The sequence below is a fragment of the Phocoena sinus genome, chromosome 12 (assembly GCF_008692025.1).
Source record: "Phocoena sinus isolate mPhoSin1 chromosome 12, mPhoSin1.pri, whole genome shotgun sequence".
NCBI lineage: Eukaryota > Metazoa > Chordata > Mammalia > Artiodactyla > Phocoenidae > Phocoena > Phocoena sinus.
The window spans coordinates 50,442,924-50,462,327 of NC_045774.1; the positions used below are offsets into that span (position 1 = coordinate 50,442,924).

The 19,404-nt window shown below is 36.0% G+C and overlaps 1 protein-coding gene and 1 non-coding gene across 4 annotated transcripts in view; one reads left to right on the plus strand and one right to left on the minus strand.

Annotated features, from left to right (window-relative positions):
- Positions 1 to 19,404, plus strand: part of SESN1 (sestrin 1) — a 106,067-nt gene that overhangs the window by 62,727 nt on the left and 23,936 nt on the right. The gene's annotated exons all lie outside the window — the stretch shown is intronic.
- LOC116763809 lies at positions 3,382 to 3,497 on the minus strand. The gene has a single exon (XR_004352626.1). It is a non-coding gene; the product is annotated as a U12 minor spliceosomal RNA (small nuclear RNA).

A 19,404-nucleotide genomic window follows, 5' to 3' on the forward strand; every position in this document is an offset into this window, starting at 1 on the left:
TATACTACAAAAATTTTTATTAGGTTAGAGGAGTTTTATTAGGCTAGAAAGTAAACATATGATACTTTCCTAATGGAGAAATACTGAGAATAATACTGCTCAACTAGAAACAAGAAAGCTAAAATTGTGGTAGCACTTCCTCCAGGTATTTAACTCAAGCTTAAGCAGAGTTGTCTGAAAAGTTAACAGGAAAAGAAACTACTTGTGAAGTGTTAAAACCACAATCTAAGAAAAAATTTTTTCATAATGTCATATTATAGAGTATTAAGAACTAAATGTCACGGGCTTCCCTGGTGGTGCAAGTGGTTGAGAGTCCGCCTGCCGATGCAGGGGACATGGGTTCGTGCCCCCGTCCTAGAGGATCCCACATGCCACGGAGCGGCTAGGCCCGTGAGCCATGGCCACTGAGCCTGTGCGTCCGGAGCCTGTGCTCTGCAACGGGAGAGGCCACAGCAGTGAGAGGCCCGCGTACCGCAAAAAAAAAAAAAAGAACTAAATGTCACAGACTTGTTTAGTAGTATTTAATAAATACATTTTCCCTCATCTAAGATAAAAGCAACAACAACAGAAAGGCACCAAAATCCCAACATCAGTAGCTGAATTGTTTGGGTGTTTTGTTTTTGTTTTTTCATTCTTCTGGAGCCATGTGGCCAGCAATAGCACCATCTTTATATTTTAGGCAAAGAATGATTTTCAGGTTTTCTGTGTCTCACAGTGGGACGACAATCCAAAGTTAAAATTCATATTAATTATTTGAAACTTAGAACTTATTTTCTCACTCTGGCAAATCCTAAAAACAACCCATAAAAGCCAATTTTAAGTGCTCTATTGCCAAACAATAAAGTTAGTAGCAAAAATGATGGTTATATTCTATTTTAGCAGTGTTTGTGTGAGAAAATTTAACCTAAATTTTGATTGGGGATTTCAACAACACTGCCCCCCCATTCTACTGAATCACCTCCTTCCTCAGGCGACACTGGTAGAAGAAGGTTCCAGTAAGAGGTGAGAAGGGGTAGAAGTTCTAAATAGGTGCTGGGATTGGGAAGGAATAGTGGGGAGCTTTCTGAGGGTTTGTGAAGGTCTTTGCTTCTAGCAATGCAAACAGCAGATATAATAATAAGGAGGGCGGTTGCTATTCTCTAAAGGTTCCAGAAGTTTAACAATAAGTGTCCCTATTAATCACTAACACATGAAAAAGGTTTTAAGGATATATGAAGCCCAGTAAAATTTATTGAATGTGTGTTCCTTTCCCTTCTCCCTCCTTCCTTTGCTATACGGTTACATCTTGCCTTTGTCCCTGAGAGTCCTCCTCCACACCTCCTTATTTCCTGCTCCCTCTCCATATATCTGTTTTCTCCCAATCTTTTACATTCACTTACTTTCACTTTGATCCTTTAGTAAAATTTGGGACTATAGAGGTGTAGTACACAAATAATAGAACACAGTTCAATCTGCATTTTAAAATATTGCCTGACTTAGCTCTCTGAAGTCAGGGTCTGTTTTATTCATCAACTAACAGAATACAGTAGGCACTCAAAATATGTTGAGTGGGTAATGAACAAATAAATGCTGTTTTTGAGGACAGTTCTTTTATGGAGTTGAAATTCTAGGATGAAGAGCAAAATAGACTCTAGAGTGGGTGGGGGTAGACTAAAGAATAGGTTAGGAATATAACTGTGGTAGTGGTGGAGCAGCTGAATGAATTCACCCCCCTCTCCCTCCCTCCCTTAACACCATTGAAATGAATCAAAGGTAATGTCTACAGGTGTCCAGGAGTTTACAGTAGGAATAAGAAGAAAGGGGACATAAAAAGACCAGGCATGTATAAGTTGAGAACAAACTTATTAAGAAAACAAGTGAGCTTAAATTTTGGCTTTCATTTTGTCTGTATTTTTTAGGATTGGATTACATTAGGCTGCCAGTTCAGAAAATCCAATATAAGAATTATTTTTTTTTTCAATATAAGAATTCTTAAAAATAATAATAATAATTCTTATACAGGACAGTTTCTTTCTTTCTCATGTAAATGAAGGCAGTCCAGGACTGCTTCAGAAGCTCCATGTAATCATCAGGTGCCCAAATCCTTCCGTGTTTTTCCAGCAGCCTCAAGATGTGGCTTCATCTCTAAGATAGATATCCAAGATGGCCACTGTAGCTCCAGAATCACATCCGCATTCCAGATAGAAGAAGAATTTACTAGGAGAATAAGCATATGCTTCCTCACTTTAGTGACATTTATTATGCACACTCCATTACCCTTTATAATCACATCGGCCAAAGCTTACCAACTTGGTCACACCTAGATGCAAGGAAAGCTGGATAATTTATCTTTTTTCTGAGTGGCAATATACCCAACTAAAGATTTGGGGTTTTATTAACCATAGAAGAAGCAGAGAATCAGCACTAGGGGCAACTAGCCATCTCTACCATATTGACCAATGGATTTTCTTGGAAAAATATCAATAATAAAAGGTAGACAAAGAATTGTTATAGAAAACACTCAATATTGTATTGTTTTTAAAATACAGATTCTCTTTTAATGTGTAAAATAGTTGAGGCTAGGTTGTGCTTGATATTAAATTATTTGCAGATACTTAGTAAACATTGTAATTAGAAGAAACAGCATTACAAATACTAAATTTAAAAAAGTACATTGATACCTAATAATTTTAATCTTAAATGCACATTGTTCAAGCCCCACACACCAAAAGGATGAGTAAAATTTGAGTATTTCACAAACGCTGTGCTAAAGAGTTATTTAATTTATATTTTAAATAAGACAGAACTGCTGGTTCGATGTATTGTAGCTCTTACTGTGTAGCTCTCAGAGCTAATAGTTACTGACCACTTATTATTCCAGTCACTGTGTGATTTCGTGTAATCCTCTGGCCTTCTAAGGTCACTATATTATCATTCACATTATACAGGTGAGGACATCAAGGCTAAAAGAGATTTAATTTTTCCTTGGAACCCAGTGTTGTTGGACTCTAATGCCAATGCTTCTAGTCATTATACTTTACTGCTGCTTCTTTATAAATATTTAATAGTATAATCTATCTGATTGTTACCTTGTATCCACATAGAAAAGGATCTTCTCATTTTAAGTACTGATTCTTTTCACTTAATCATACTAGTTTAAGCTCTAAAGATAATTGCAGAGGGACATTATGGAATAAAAACAGCTGGAGGCATCTGTCCATAAGTGAACAGTCACAACAAATAAAAGCAACCTCAGTATCTTATCCATAAGCATCTCATCAAAACCATCTTTGACAACACCACCTTTGCCTTATACAGTATTTGTTTAGATACAAAGTGGAAAGAAGCAAAAGGCTTCTTGGGAAATAAATTTTCTTCTAATTCATAATCAGTTTGCTGGGGGGGGGAGGTCACCTTAGGAGCAACCTTTACCCACTCAAAAATTCATCTCACATTAGCAGTGAGGATTCAGGTATCACCTCAACTCATTATTTTCCTTACTGATAAGTTTAAGGCATTCGTAATCAAATTTTAAGATTCTGCCTTCTTGACTTTACAGAATATGTCTCCTGCATTCTATTTCTACTCTCATCACTCTGGCATACATCCAGTTACCCCTTAACTAGACCATTACACTGTCTTAAAGTCTACCTCCCCTTAGCTTCTCCCCACAATTCAGACCATCCTAGAAGTTTCTCCTAATCTTCTAAAATCAAAGCTCAGTCACCTCATTTCCCTGCTTGACACATGCCTCTAATCCCAAGTGTCAGGGAAAGCTATGACCAAGTTAAAAGGCCATTTTATTAATTATTACCTACCACTTATACTAGGGGGAAAGAAGGGTCCCAACATACTGTTGTTGGTTACCTTACTATCTAAGAACTTACATTATTTGTCAGTCTTTGACTGTATCTAAGAACTTTACTGAGGAGGTTGAAGAAGCTCAGGAAAATAGACTTTAATTGAATGCAAATTTATATAGGAAAATAATGAACATTTCCTTCCTTACTAAGAAAAGCAGAGGGCTTCCCTGGTGGCGCAGTGGTTGAGAGTCCGCCTGCCGGTGCAGGGGACACGGGTTCGCGCCCCGGTCCGGGAAGATCTCACATGCCGCGGAGCGGCTGGGCCCGTAAGCCACGGCCACTGAGCCTGCACGTCCAGAGCCTGTGCCCCACAACGGGAGAGGCCACAACAGTGAGAGGCCCGCGTACCGAAAAAAAAAAAAAAAAGAAAGAAAAGCAGAGAGTAGACAAATCTGCTTGTTATTGGGGAAAAGGAGTGTTTACGGGGGAGGGGAAGTGGTAGAAAAAATGGCAACATTTAAAATTCAGAGCTTCCCTGGTGGCACAGTGGTTGAGAGTCCGCCTGCCGATGCAGGGGACACGGGTTCGTGCCCCGGTCCGGGAAGATCCCACGTGCCGCGGAGCAGCTGGGCCCGTGAGCCGTGGCCGCTGAGCCTGCGCGTCTGGAGCCTGTGCTCCGCAACGGGAGAGGCCACGACAGTGAGAGGCCCGTGTACCCAAAAAAAAAAAAAAAAAAAAAAAAAAATCAGTATTCATGGCATTTTAGGCAATAATTCACACTCAAGAAAAATATTTAATAAAGCAAAATCATCCCTGCTACTCATAAGAATTGTTCTGAAAAGTAAAATTGCCATGAATCAAGTGCATTTAGTCTGGAGACCACCTTTTTGGTACAATTACTGTGTTTTAAACCATGGTTTCCATTGTTCCTAATAGTGTCTTTAGTCATCAACAGCTAGGGAAAAAATCTAGGGCACGGAGCTCTATAATCTTTAGAAATAGTAGCTCTCTGAAATTCCTTATAGAACTCAGGACCATTTTTGCTACTTTGGTTCCCCATTTACTGCTTACATTATTGCAAATGTTCTATAATAAATAATTTTCTTAAGCAGAGAGGATAGAAAGTATCCTAAAATCATTTTCATACACTAAATCTCTATTTCAGAGTAGTCTTGAAACTGTAAGAATTTTAGACGATTATCAAGTGAACAGTTTAGACTCTAAATGTACATGAGACAGTTAATGTACATTTTTCAAGGTAATCTTCAAACCCAGTTCAAAGATACCTTCTCTCATGTCACCGATAGGCACCAGTGTGTGATTCTAGTACCATTTTTTCATTTCTTCATCTGCAGATTTTTTGGCATGTTTAGGTGGTACTATTATTTTCTGATACAAATAAGCATAGTTTGGGGACTTTTTAAAAGTACCTCTTTGTTCAACACACTGCTTACATGGCCCAGTCTTTGTTTTTTGCCAGATCCTAGGATTGGGGGAATCATTTTTAAGTATTGGATTCTCTTTGTCTCTATGGTATGTGCAGCCCAGTTTTCCATGTGGCATCAACTAATATTGCTTTTTAAGAAGTGCTTTTTTATGACCCAGGGATACCAAAGAAAAACTTTTAACCCTGTCTTCAATATCTACCTGCTCTCATCTCTGGAAGAAAGATGACTTTATTTTTTGCTGTCTGAAGTTAATGTAGCAGAAAATCATCAGAACAAGACATAGACTAGAAGAAAATATTTGCAACACATATATCAGGCAAAGTCTTGTATTCAGAATAAAGAACACTTTCAACTCAGTAGCAAGAAGACAACCAGCCCAATTAAAAAAAAAATTAACAGAAGATTTGAATTGTCACTTCATGAATGAAGATATATAAATGACCAATAAGCACATTAAAAAATGTTCAATATTGATAGTTATCCAAGATATGCAAATTAAAACCACAATGCATTATTACTACACAAGGGCTTCTCAATTTCAGCACTTGACATTTTGGACCAAGTATTTCTTTGTTGTGAGGGGCTGCCCTGTATGTTTTAGGATGTTTGGCAGAATCCCTAGCCTCTACCAGGTACGTGTCAGTGGCAACTGACTTACCTACCAGTTGTGAAAACCAAAAATGTATCCAGACATTGTCAAATTACTCTAACGGGGCAAAATCACCCCCAGTTAAGAACCGCTGCACTACACCCATTAGATTGACTGAAATGAAAAATATTGACTATGCTAAGAGTTGGTGAAGATGTAAAGCCACTGGAACTCTCATACACTGCTGGCAGTAATGTAAAAATGGTTCAACCACTATGGAAAACAGTTTGGCAGTTCCTTAGAAAGTTAAACCTATGCTTGTTATATGAGCTGGCCATTCCACTCTAAGAAAGTAAAATGGAAACATATGTTCAATACAAACCTATCTAAGATCCTTAGGGAATGTACTGTCCTACTTAGATGAGAATTTTACACATGAATTGAAAATCTTAAGTACAAAGAACCTTTTCTTTGTTGACATGTAGCATTTTTTCCACTTCCTTACTGGGATCATTTTGCTTCTTCCTGAACTGAAGCTACTTCAGTGAGGATATATTGGTGTAGACTCTTACTTTTTCTCTCTTAAAATGTGTTTCTTGCATTCACTTTCTTAAAAGATAGTTTCATATATTAGTACAATTCAAGAAAGGCCATTTTCTCTCAGTGCTTCAAAGATATTATTCCCCCAGATCTTCTGGCTTCCATTGTTAAAAATTAGACTGTCAGTTTAGTTTTTCCTTTGTAGGTAATCTGACTTTTCTCTTGGATAACCTTTAAGATCTTCCCTTTTTCTTGGAATTTTTCAGTTTTACTCTATGTCAAGGTATATATTTCCTTTCAGTTATTCTGTATGGGATTCATTGTGCTTCCTGGAAATGAGGATTGGTGTCTTTAATCAGTTCTGGAAAATTCTCAGCCATCATCTCTTATAATATTGCCTTTCTCCTTCAAGAACTCCAATTAGATATATATTAGACCTTCTATTCCATCCTCCATGTTTTTTATTTCTTCTTCCATATTTTCCATCTCTTTGTATTATGTGCTACATTCTGGATTATTTCTTCAGATTTACTTTCTAGTTTATTAATAATTTTCTCCTCATCTATGCTGAATACACTGTTTATTGAATTTTGTTTCAATTATTATAAAGTCTGTATTGGATTCATTTTTAAATATGGTTATTTTTTGATGGTTTCTTGTTCCTCATCCATACTTTCAATTTCCTTTAAAAATTTAAGAAACATATTAAACTGGTAGTCTGCATCTATAATTCTAACACCTGAAGTCTTGCAGGTCTTAGGTGATTATTGTTTCTTCAGACCTCACTAATGGTGCTTTTTTTCATGGTATGTTTTATTATTGTAAGCTCACATTCATCAGAATTTTATCTCCTTCAGAGATAATCTGTATTTCTGACTGGAGCCTGGGGGACATAACCAACCCACTTAAACTGAATCCTTGCCTTGTTTTTTGATTGTTTCTTTTAAGATCAGGTAGATAAAGGGATTTAAGGCCCCAGCTCCTCATATGTGAGCCACTTTGTGCTTATAAATTTTCAGAGGAGGTTTTACCCCTTCTACCAAGAGCAAAAGTTGAAACAGGCAAATTTTTTACCTCCTTTTGTAGATGGGGTGTTTTTCCTAGTTAATGCTTTCAATGATAGTTTAGCCTTTTGGGGTTTGGCATCCCCCAGTTTCCCAAGTCCTAGGCTTTGTCATCTGTTCCCTATGCTGCTGCTCTAGGTTACTGGGGATTCATAGCTACCAGGATCAGTAATCCCTACCTCCTTGGATTCCTCCTATTGGCCATTTTTGACTTATGAGGATTGCTGTTACTTTGCCGGTTTAGCCATACCTTTTAAATTATATTTCTTATAGAAATATTTGTAGGTGTTTTTTACAACATGAGTAAGAATCATTATTATGGAGGTTAGCTATTACCCTAATCTGTCAGAGAGTGGTGCTGTCAGAGCTCCTTAAGGCTTATTACATCAAAGTACACTTTTAGGGGACTTAACCTGGCATTCCAGTGATTAAGACTACACCTTCCAATGCAGGGGGTGCAAGTTTGATCCCTGGTTTGGGAGCTAAAATCCCACATGCCTCATGGCCAAGAAACCAAAACATAAAACAGAAGCAATATTGTAACAAACCCAATAAAGACTTTAAAAATGGTCCACATAAAAAAAAAAATCTTAAAAAAAGCTGTATACTTTTAGTAAATGGCCTACAACTGTACTATCCAAGTTCTTATTTCTGCTTTTTTAGAATTTTTCTGACTCTTTCCTTGTGATCAAATGGTTGACTATCATTCTTTCTCTGTCAGTGTAAACAGTAGTAGTCCCTACTTCCTTCTAAATTACTGTAGAATTAGAAACTCAATAAACAAGCTTTTTGTAATTTTATACAAAATAAAAGTAAATTGTGTCTAAGAGAGGTAAACCAAAGGTTTTCCTCTGAGTACAGTACATATTCTTTGGTATATATACCCTGTACCATCTATTTAACTTATTTTTTCTTACTTGTTCTAGATTCTTTTTTTGAGATTGTCAAACGAGTCAATTCAGGTATAATGAGATATTACTATATAAATAGTGTATAATAATCACCTATTTTGTCGAAAATTACTGATTTTCAAATGTGAAAGAAAACATTTTAAGGGGTGTGTGTGTAAATAATCATTAGATTTAATCCTACCAAATCACTCTGAATTCTACTTTTTGTGTGTGTGTGTGTAGGCAATACACAGTATTTAACAACTAAGTATTAGTTGTTAACAAATACTGTTAACAAATACAGTATTTAACAACTAAGAAAAATTACCATATTTTCTTACGTTTTAAGTCTGTTAAAGTGACTCTAATGATTGTGTGCCAGTTTGTCTTCATTTATGTTTTCATTTTTCTCTTTTACATAAAGTGTTATAATGTTTTCTAGATGTTATGGAGCATTCTTATTCTGGCAGTAGGCTCAGTGGGGAGTCAGTCTAGACTTCCTAGAAAGGGATGATGTTCTAATGACTTGGGTGGTCACAGAGGGTGGGGTGAACAGTCAATTATACAAAAGAGATTTAGGGAAAACAGTACAGGGGAAGATAGGGAGGGATGAAGAGAAAAGTTCATGGTCCCTTGGCCGCTTTCCTAATGGACATACAATCACTGGAATAGTAACAGTGGAAAGGAAACTATCAGACAACATCATGGTATAGTAGAAAGAACATGCCTTTGGAGTCGGACAGGCTTAAGTTCTAACCTTTGCTCAAGCCCCTTGCTATGTGACCTTAGGTATTTAACCTCTCTGTCTCACAGTTTCCCATTTCTGAAATGAAGATAGCATCTACCTATAGGGTTATTATAAGGGTTAAGAGTTCAAACATGTAAAGCATTTAGAAGAGTACCTGACACATACTAACTAAAATATGTGTTAGCTATGCTGTTAATATTACCAAATCTGCAACCATGAAGTGTAGCATCTGTCTACTTCAAATCTTAGACTAAAAGTCAAATCAAATCTTAGACTAAAAATCTGGCCTTCCCTGGTGGCGCAGTGGTTGAAAGTCCACCTGCCGATGCAGGGGACACGGGTTTGTGCCCCGGTCCGGGAGGATCCCACATGCCGTGGAGCGGCTGGGCCCGTGAGCCATGGCCGCTGGACCTGCGCGTCCGGAGCCTGTGCTCCGCAACGGGAGAGGCCACAACAGTGAGAGGCCCGCGTACAGCAAAAAAAAAAAAAAAAAAAATCTTTGACTAAAACTCTGAGTTACTGGTTTTGAAGCTCTCCATCAACCGGCAGTCAGTTACCTAAGTGCCACGATAACAATCAGGTGTTTTGTATAACACAGAATCCTGCTTTCCAAGCCCTTTGTACCTCTTTGCCTTTGCAGTTTAAGGCATTTCTCAGTCCAAGTGTCCCTTTAGGAGCAAAAAGACTACAGTAGGTGGATCTTATAAGGAAATTATAAGAAGGTGGAGAAAGGAAGCAGGTATGGATATTGTTTTTAAAGAAGGTAGACTGGGAAGGAAAAAAATGTCTGGCTGATAGTAGATGCCTAATTAATATTGGTTGAATGAATACCGAATAAATAGGCCCAATATATCCATACATATAGAGATTCATGAATTTAACAGAAACATACACAACCAATCCCTGGTGTATAGATACATAAGTGTTAAGTAATTGATGAAACTTTCAGTAATATTTGGATGGATACCGTTTTAAATTATTAAGGCTTAAGAGACCAAGGAAAATACGAGCTTGATGTAGAGTGTCTCTTTCCCAAATGATGTATTGAAAATACTTTTTTTTCTTGACACAGCATAGCTTAGTTATCTGTGACATTTGAGGATAGAGGAAAAGGATGAGGTAAGGATATCACCAATAAATAAAACCTAGAGTTAGTCTCCAAATATTTGTTTAATTTCCCCCTACCTTCCTAGGGATGTATAGAATACAATGAAATATTGAGAGGAAGTATACATATATACATTTTTGACAGCACCCTACAGTATCAGTAGCAAATCTCTTATGTTTTTTAGTGCATGGTAAGTTCAGTATATAATTGATGATATGGCAAGTCAAGCTGATCTGCTTAAAGTAATTTTTTTTTAGGGAACTAAAACTAGCAAATGATTTAAGCATTACTTGAAGAAAAAACAAAAGGTGGTTCTTGAAGATTTTTACAGAAAATATTAGAAACTGCTTTAGAATACTTTATAAATTTGGCAAGCCAAAAGCAGAATGAAGAAAATTATTAACTATTGTTTCACAGTGTTTTTGTGTCTCTATTGCAAGTAACACTGTCAATTTGAGCAAATACTGAGGTTTGCACTAAACATTACAGTGATGAAATCTGTAACTCTTTGAAAATCCCTTCTAAATCCTCAGAAAACTTTCTTCTCTCAAGAATATGTATTGAGTGATAGAAATAAGGAGGAAAAATTACATAGAATGGCACTGTACAATTTGTTGTTTGCTTGTTTTGAAGGTTGTATTTGTATGTGGTTGTTTTAAATCATATTTACATTTTTTGGATTCGCACTGTAGCATTTTCTTATTGGGTCCCCCCCACCAATCCCCCGTGAATTTTAGAAATTGAGTATTAGGTAATTTAAGAAGAGAAGAATCTTATACATCTTCCTACGCTTATCCTCTATGCACAGACAAGAAAGAAAATTTCCCGCAAAATTCTATATATTATTACAAATACCCAAATATTTTAAAGATAACTTTATACAGGATCTGGCACAATAAGGATGTAAACAAAATTATCACTACATTACTAAAATCTGATATATTTTGTTTAGGGTTGGTGAAGAGATTTTATCTTTCTTTAACCCAGGACAGTCTATCCTGTTTTATAACTTGTGCTCTGCTCTGACACTATATAATTTTTTTTAATAAAAGCAAAAAACAACAACAAAAAAAACACTGAAGGTTGGACTGCATTGGTATCTGGATCGGTTGAGTCCTTACCTGTTTGTCTGCTTTCTGATTGGCTGAAAACTGTTGCTAAGCTTGTTTTTTGTTCTTTGGGAAAGTCAAAAGTTGAATGTGACCTATTTGAACTGTATCCTGCTGCTTTTGACTCTGCTTTGCTCTTTCTCCGATCCACATACTTTTGTCTGCTATCTTTTGAAGTTTAGATTTTTTTTAACCCATCAATTTGTAAATTTAGAGTGCAGTATTTTAAGGTTTTAAGATTTTAATTGTACATTTGTAATGCACAAATTAGAGTACAGTGGTTTGTTCTTTTTTTAATCTGGTTGAATACTTGAAAGTTGAATTTTCTGACATTTAAAGCACGTTCTAATTGTAAAGAGCAAATACATTATTTAAAGACCTGCCTATTACAAACACAAAAGATTATTTGGATATCAATAATATCCTTATTGTTAATAACAATTCCAAAGTGCATCACTGAAGAATTTATTAGGTCACCTTTTTGTGTTTTAGGATAAAAGCTATTATTGATCATATTGGCATGTATGTCACTGAAGGATGAGATTGACTTTATTCATGTTTTCTGGAGAAAGGCTAGAAGGATTGACGGTCCTTTCAGTTATAGACCAAATCCGGGACAGCCTAAATAAAAGTTCTACTGGAAGCCAAGTTTGGTTTGTAATTCAGTAAACCATAATTGAACTGTTGTGATTCCAAGAGCCTTTTCTCTAAGGCTCTATTTGGCCTTGATGGGAATGAGACTTTGAATTAGATTTCCCCGGCACTCTTAGAACCAGCAGAAATCCTGGGAACATTCTCTGAGCCTTAAAGCCTGACTCAAGCCTTGGATGAACAACATAGGGAGCTACAGACTAGCATGGATTCTCCAAACCTACTGGGAGTTCTAGTGTACAGATCAGGAGATGTGGCATGTATATAAAACAGTGATGTTCAAATGTGTTACTGATTTTTTTTTGTCCACATAGTCTTTAGTGAAACAGTATTACCAGAATTCTGATTTATATACAATATCTAAAACTGGTGTTTTATTAATAAATGATCTCTTTAAAGTTCGAATAAGTAAAGTTAAATTATTTATCAAGCCAATTAGTGAGAACAATGAGCTTATGTTTTAAACAAACTTGAAATAAAGGGGTTATGGATTATAGTTACAGTATTTCTGTATTTTCTTGTATTCATAATATCAGAGAAATCTGGACTGACACAGCAAAGTACCTACATGCTGTAGCAGCCCACTTACTACTATAGTTTTACTCAAGCAGATGCAGGCAGGCATGAATTTTTTAGAAGGCCAGAACACACAAACTATACCCTTCCTCGCCACTGACAAATTTACAAGAATGTTCAAACATATACTCACAGAGATGGTGGAAGAAGCTTTATTTACTCCAGTATCTAAATTATTATTTTGGTGGTTTCCAATGTATTTACTGTTTATAGATGTTTGTAGGTTACCTTGAAAAAGAAAGCTCAAATATAATATTTCATAATATCTCTAAAGTACTTGTAAGAAATACAATTCTGAAATCACTGGTAATGTACAAAGAAGCCTGGTGTAGGAGGAAGCCAGGTTCCGGTTAGCGTAAAGCATATTAATTCTTGATAAAATCAGGAATTGTATTAACAGAGTAGAACTTTAGAGCTGAAGTAAAGTATGAGAGATCATGAAGTTCATTTGCCCTTCATTTTAAATTTGAGGGGACTAAAACTAGAAGGGTTGTTAAGAGATTGCCATACCTTCTGGGGTTTTGTTTTTGTTTTCTTATTTGTTTGTTGTTTTGTTTTTTTTCTCAGAGTTGGACATTAGTAGATGACTCCCTATTTAATGATCCCTGACAGAATCCCAATCTATTTGCCAATCTGTATGACTTATGTGAGGTTTGAGTCTAAATAAAATAGATGTCCAATCTCAAATTAAGATGTTTCTGCTTGTTCATAGGATTTAAGAAATTAAGTGCATATAATTGGCATTCAGTAAATATTTATAAATAATGAATGACTGAAGGGTTTACGTATTATTAAGATTTCTGTTAATTGGTAAAATAATAGCACTGACATCCATACATAAACCTATGCCGAAACATACTTTTAAAATTAGAGATATAACAAGTTAAAAAAGAGTACTACCTTCTCCAACTTGTAATATCTGAATAAAATCCTATTTTAGTGTTTCTCAATTGCCCAAAATTAGGAAAATCAGATTTTCTATTACTACAAATGAATGATCTTGAATTCTGTTCAAACTTAATATCATATAACAAAACAAAACAAAACAAAACATAATTTTTAAAGTTGCATTCTTTTTTTGAGTATTCTTAGCTAAATAGAGAGATAGTAGTGGTAAGTGAAAATAAATATATTTGTTGAATTACAGTGCCCTGAATGTACCCACAATCTTTGGGCAGAGGGGAAAATGACCCACAGAGGTGCAGTGAGGATTTTGGAGGGCAGAAGAACAGATGAGAAAATCCAGTGAATGGCATTTAATTTCTAAAATGCTTAGTAATATGCAAGTAGTTTGTAGATGTGGCCTTGTACTTTGTGATGAGGTTAAGGATCTACAACTTAATACCCTCTTGAAAAACAAGAGATCTCAGAAGGAGGCAAAGAAAGAAGGTGGTTTAAAGGATTAAAGGACCTACAACTAAAAATTATCACAAAGGAACTGAGTGGGGGGTTCTTTGAGCTGTTAGAAAAGCACATATTGTTGAACTCTATTCACAGCTTGGTAGTACTAATCATCGTGAGGGGGCATGGATAGGGAGGTCAGGATAGCTGTTATAAACAAAAAATAACTTGATTAAAAGATTTTAGAATATTGTCATTAGGATTTTGTTTATTTGAATTAAAATTATCTCTAGTTTGAATAAAACATTCAAAATTCAGACGTGATTAAGCAGATGACTTACTAATATGCATTTAGCCTAAACATTTTAACTGTGGGTAAATTCAGTTTTATAAAGGAAGTAAACACGTGAGAATTCAGTTCCATGAAGTCTGTGGGCTCAGGATAAGTTGAAGATATTAGGTTTGATTTTAATCTATTTTGAGAATATAATTTTTTATATTATGCCAGACCAATATATTCCTTGGACGTAAGATTATAGGTTACATATTAAAACCAGTTATTGCCTTGTGCCCACAAACAGAAGCATTTTGAGAATTTAAAAAGCATTTTCACATATGTTTTTAGGTACAGATGAAATCCAGCTCCTCAAAAACTATTTTTTTTAACATCTTTATTGGAGTATATCTGCTTTACACTGTTGTGTTAGTTTCTGCTGTGTAACAAAGTGAATCAGCTATATGTATGCATATATCCCCATATCCCCTCCCTCTTGAGCCTCTCTCCCATCCTCCCTCTCCCACCCCTCTAGGTGGTCACAAAGCACTGAGCTGATCTTCCTGTGCTATGCGGCTGCTTCCCACTAGCTATCTATTTTACATTTGGTAGTGTATATACGTCAATGCTACTCTCTCACTTTGTCCCACCCCCCACCCCCGTGTCCTCAAGTCCATTCTCTACGTCTGCATATTTATTCCTGTCCTGCCACTAGGTTCATCAGAACCATTTTATTTTAACATATTTATTTTCTTTTTTTTTTTAGATTCCATATATATGTGTTAGCATATGGTATTTGTTTTTCTCTTTCTGACTTACTTCACTTTGTATGACAGACTCTAAGTCCATCCACCTCACTACAAATAACTCAATTTCATTTCCTTTTATGGTTGAGTAATGTTCCATTCTATATATGTGCTGCATCTTCTTTATCCATTCATCCGATGATGGACATTTATGTTGGTTCCATGTCCTGGGTATTGTAAATAGAGCTGCAGTGAACATTGTGGTACATGACTCTTTTTGAATTATGGTTTTCTCAGTGTATATGCCCAGCAGTGGGATTGCTGGGTCATATGGTAGTTCTATTTTTAGTTTCTTAAGGAATCTCCATACTGTTCTCCATAGTGGCTGTGTCAATTTACATTCCCACCGACAGTGTAAGAGGGTTCCCTTTTCTCCACATCCTCTCCAGCATTTATTGTTTGTAGATTTTTTGATGATGCCCATTCTGACCGGTGTGAGGTGATACCTCATTGTGGTTTTGATTTGCATTTCTCTAATGATTAGTGATGTTGAGCATCCTTTCATGTGTTTGTTGGCAATCTGTATATCTTCTTTGGAGAAATGTCTATTTAGGTCTTCTGCCCATTTTTGGATTGGGTTTTCTGGATATTGAGCTGCTTGTATATTTTGGAGATTAATCCTTTGTCAGTTGCTTCATTTGCAAATACTTTCTCCCATTCTGAGGGTTGTCTTTTGGTCTTGTTTATGGTTTCCTTTGCTGTGCAAAGGCTTTTAAGTTTCATTAGGTCCCATTTGTTTATTTTTGTTTTTATTTCCATTTCTCTAGGAGGTGGGTCAAAAAGGATCTTGCTGTGATTTATGTCATAGAGTGTTCTGCCTATGTTCAAAAACTATTTTAAATACAATACAGTATATATGCACGGCCTGAGAAATATTTTCTACTTGAACATGTCATACATTAAGTATCTTCCATTACCTTTTTGTTTTTTTTTTTTGAGTTGGTATTTCTTTTTTGTCCTTCTTTAAAACCTTCAGTAACTCCTAAGAACATATGGGATAAAGACCTAACTCTCAGTTTCCCACTACACTCACCTTTTTCTTGAACCTCATCCTATTCCAGATTAAATCCATTCCTTCTTATTTACTTCAACAATAATGCTGAAAAGTAATTAGCTTCTAAAAGTCGTAATGAATGAATTTTCCCACCTAACTTTGATATCTCAACACTTTCTTTACGGTCACTTCACTTTAGAGAAGCCTCAGGGTGTTTAAAGCCAGACTTGGTTACAAAATGTTCATGAATTTGTCAAACTATGGTATGTATACAGGCAGTGTCTGACTTGTAAGTACCTGCCTGACTTAACAAGTGAGCCATATGTGCCATTGCCCAAACCTATATAGCCACTATCTTGGTAGTGCAGGAAAACAGGAACAGAAAAATCAAAGGAGCTTGGGAATATCTGGGGTTCCAAAGGGGAAGATGGGAAGAGACTATGAAAAACAGAATTTGCTTGGTAGAGCTGGAAAGGACAAGCTGATTCCCAAGCAGAGCCTGCCTGTCTGCCTAAATAGTGACCCCAAAGCCTCCAAGAGTGTTTGTCTAGATGGCCCATATCTTTTATTATATGAATATTGAACTTGAAATTCATTATTAAGTTTTCAGTTGAGTTAAGCTTTTTTTTTTAATGGAAACATCTCTGTGGAGTTCACTCATTCAATACACTCTTATTGAGGGTCTACTGTGTGCTGGGCACTAAGATATCAGAAATACAGCAGTGAACAAAAAAGACAAACATTCTGATTTTATGGAGCTTACATTCTATTGAGACAGACTAAATAAATAAATAAATTAGTATGAGATGTCAGTCCCTCATATAATAAGTATGAGTTAGTATAAGAAGCCTGTTTTCTTCCTAATACCTACCAGTTATTCTAAGAAGAATAGGGGTAATGTGAGGAGCAGGTAGGAAGTTGGGTAAACTCTATTGAGGGAGCTTTGGGTAGCATGAAGTTACCAAAGGTCTGGGGAGACACTGAGAGGAATGACAGGCGTAGAGAAATAGAGGAGAGAAGCTCTCAAAGACCAAGACCACTCATTCCATGATTTCTTTTTTCTTTTCTGTTTTTTAAAACCAGATCTCACCCTGAGTATGAGCAAGGGAGATACATTTTTCTTTCTTGCTGCCCTCTTTTCTTGCCATCAGAATCAAGAACTTAAGCTAACATACCATTATTGACATTTTAAAAATATTCATTAAAGGAAGCAGCCCAGCTTCTGCTGCTTTGGATTCAGACAGACCTAGGTTCTAATCTCAGTCTGCATTTGACTACTTTTACAACCTTGGACAAGTTACCAATATTTTATGAGTTTCTGTTTTACAGATTTGTAAAATAGAAATCATTGTATCTGCCATATAAGTGTAAAGTTCTTAGTGTCTGATATATTGGTCTTATCATTAGCCTGGAAAACCTGACCATGATTTAACATGCTTATTCTTTGAGGGAAAGTGCTTTTCTAATTTAAAACCACTGACACTATTTGGAATACTACTTGTTTACAAATATGAGTGATGGTCTGTTTCTAAAACCCTATGTAGAAGTTTAAAACTGTGCATTTCTAAAAGAAGAAACCCTAAAGGAGAGAAAGATAGCAAAGATTTGTCAACATTCTTGCTCCTTTATAAGTAATATAATTCTAAAAATTAAATTGAAGAAGTGAAAAAGTAGAGGACAAATAAGAGAATATAAAATTAATGTTCAGTACTAGGAGGATCTCAACATACCCAAAACATGATGTTGAAAGGAAAAAAGTTCTTAGCAGGCAAGCTATATATTAAAAAAAAAACAGGAAGATATCAGCTAGAGGAGAAAAATCTTGACAAAATTAGTAAGCAGAAGTAATCTTAAAAACCAGCATTCATTCCAAGTAAAAATGTTTTAAATGACAATACGGCATTTTTTTCAAGAATGCTTAAACCACATAAATCTAACAAATCCCACTCCCCCTCTTAAAGGAGTTCTTTGGTTTAATGGCTAAAATCATGGCTATGTGTATCTAACCAGTTATTAAATATAATTTCTAAAGAATAGATCTACAAATCTATAGTACTTTAATTCCTTTCGTTAATGAGAAAATTCAAGATTTAATATGTGGTCCATGAAAGTGTGATTATACGTTTTGGCCTGATTAGTATTCTTTCTATTAAAATATACATATTCTTTTTCATTAGGTGACTATATTTTTTAAAGTCAAATGGATTTAGGGAAGCCGTTTAGTCAGGAGAGCATATAAGTTGAGATTTATCTCCTAAATTTCAAAAACAAAAGTATGAGGCATCATTTCCTTTCTCAAGAAACTTGTTATCATGTTGGAGAGACAAATCCACCTTCATCCCTACACTTTGTTTCATTTCCATTGTTCTTCATATCACCCTCTTGCCTTGACAGAATTGCCTCAGCAGCCTTCCTAGCTCATCTTCCTGCCTCTAGTTTTGCCTAAACCTTAGCTGAAATGCAAATTTGATGTCATTCTACTCTTTAAAACTTTTAGTAACTCCACACTACTCTTAAGAATGAAATTTATTGTCCTTAATGAATCTTAAACAAGGTCCCTTCTTACTGTTTATGTTTTACCTAAACTTCATCCATTACTCTCCATACCCTGTGCTCTAGACCCCAGTGAACTTCCTTTATTCAGTTTTCCTAACGGACTACCACTCTCAGTCTTTCCCCTGCCTGTGGACTTTTGCACATGCTGGTTTCTTTGCCTTAGCACTCTGTCTTTACTCTCCCAAACACTCCCCCGATTTTCTTGCCAAGGCCTCTCTACTAATCCTCTAAGCCCCTAGCTCAGATATCTCTTCCTTCTGGAAGCCCATCTTGAACCACCAGGCCACGTCTGGACTCTCAATGCCACATAGCTCTCTGCTCAGATCAAGTCATTTGACATCACTCTTTTACATGGGTGTAACATCTCTTTCTTGAGAAAATTAGAGTTGAGACCATTCCTGCTAATGACAAATGCAAAAACCTCACTTTGATACAGTTTGAGTAGGTTTACCAAAACATTTTTATTTTTATATTTATTTATTTGGCTGTGCCTCATTGCTTGTGGGAGCTTAGTTCCCCGACCAGATATTGAACCCACACCCTTGGCAGTGAAAGCTCGGAGTCCTGACCACTGGACCACCAGGGAATTCCCAAAACATTTTTAGAGGAAAGGAAATATTTCAGATTTACTTCTTGGATTAGATGTCAGGATTCTTCATCGAAGAAAAAAATGTTGAAAGGAAATGTTTAAATAGCAGATTTTGTAAATAGCTGCTGGTCTATAATGATAGCCTGTGGTAAATATCAAAAATGTAGTCCTTTGCAATTACTAATCGGTGCTCAGGAGGTTTACTACATGCTCAGCACTGGGGATTCATTAGGAGAAGCACCTTCAGGACATCTGGCCTACTCACGTAGTGAAATCTTTGGAAAATATAAACTTTTTATTAAATGATTTGGAACAAAGCATTTCCAGAAGTGAGATCTA